The following is a 1,414-nucleotide window of genomic DNA, read 5'->3' as shown; positions in this document are numbered from 1 at the left end:
ACCAGGTCCAGGACGCGAAGTGCGGTCGACTACGTGGGAGTCCAGCGACATAGCCATTACGCTAACTGCTGGTTCCCCCCAGTAAGGTCATTTTTACAAGCATTATTATCATCATTATCACTTGACTCTCCCTAGGTATCCAACTCGAAGACTAAATATGCTTAATCTAAAAGCACTCTCATTACATTTCAAGTCTTGTTCAATCAACCCTGCTCCATAAATCGGTTCTCAATAGGTTTTCTATTCCAGGAAAGGTTTTTTTGTTTTGCGTTTTTTAAGTTTGCTATAGGGCATGTACGGCTGCCAGAGAGAGAGAGGCAAAGTGAGAAGTCATCCCCAGAGTGCGACAGCAACACCACAATCCGTTCTCCAGAATCCTCTCAGGATTTCAGGCACGCACACAAGCATGCCCAGCGTGATTTAAGCCGCCAGGTCCAGGTCTCCACCTGCGCAGGCAGCCATGTGGGATCCAGCACCCTCATCATGCTACCTGCTGGCCCCCAGGAAAGGTTTTTTAATCACTGTTACTAATATTATAATAGACTTTCAAGGATACTGACACCAGGAATTAGGTGTAAATAGAACAGGCATTATAAATACAGAATACAATTACAGAAATATATTTTAAGCATATACAATTGGGATCAACTTTTCTCTCTCACAAAGAATAAAAATAATCATATATATGAGTTAAAATACACAAAGCAGGGTTGTCATTTCTCAGAAGGCAGTGCTTTCCCTTTTCAACCGAAATTTGCTGTATTTTCAAAATCAATCTTGGGAGAAATTGTTGGAGCAAAACTTATTCTGATTTAGGTTCAGCCAACAATGGGAGTCTGATCTGATGACAAAAATCTTCAGTGATGAGCTTCTAGATTATTTCTCACTCCTTCACTCCTAAACTTACAGACACAAGCTTAAGCCCGATTTTATCACGCCACAAAATATAAGTTCTCGTTTGCAAACTGTAAGAGCATGGCCAAATACCAAAAAAGTTAAATCCACACGCCCAATCCTACCCTGGGTTCCCAGTGATCGCAGTGTGAGGCGTAATCTCTGCACCTGAAAACCTGGGGCTCCACGCATGAGCAGTGGCACCGGCGGGGCCCTGGAGGAACAGGCTCTGTCCGGCCCAGGCTGGATCTCCGGAACCTAGCAGGCTCGCCCCAGCGCCCTTCCCAGGGTTAGCTCAAGGTGCTCCCGCAGTTCCCTGGGTCCCTGAACGACTCCCACCTGCGGCCGGCCGGGGGCGGTTCCCTGCGCCCCTGAACGACTCCCACCGGCGGCCGGCCGGGGGCGGTTCCCTGCACCCCTAAACGACTCCCACCGGGACCGGTCGGAGCGCGGCCCAGACCTGGGGCAGGTTCCCTCTCAACCGTCCCCGCCCGCCCCGGCGTCCCTGTGCCCTGCGGGG

The sequence above is a fragment of the Tupaia chinensis genome, unplaced genomic scaffold (assembly GCF_000334495.1).
Source record: "Tupaia chinensis unplaced genomic scaffold, TupChi_1.0 Scaffold000046_3, whole genome shotgun sequence".
Classification (NCBI taxonomy): domain Eukaryota; kingdom Metazoa; phylum Chordata; class Mammalia; order Scandentia; family Tupaiidae; genus Tupaia; species Tupaia belangeri.
Note: the sequence above shows the minus strand (reverse complement) of the source record.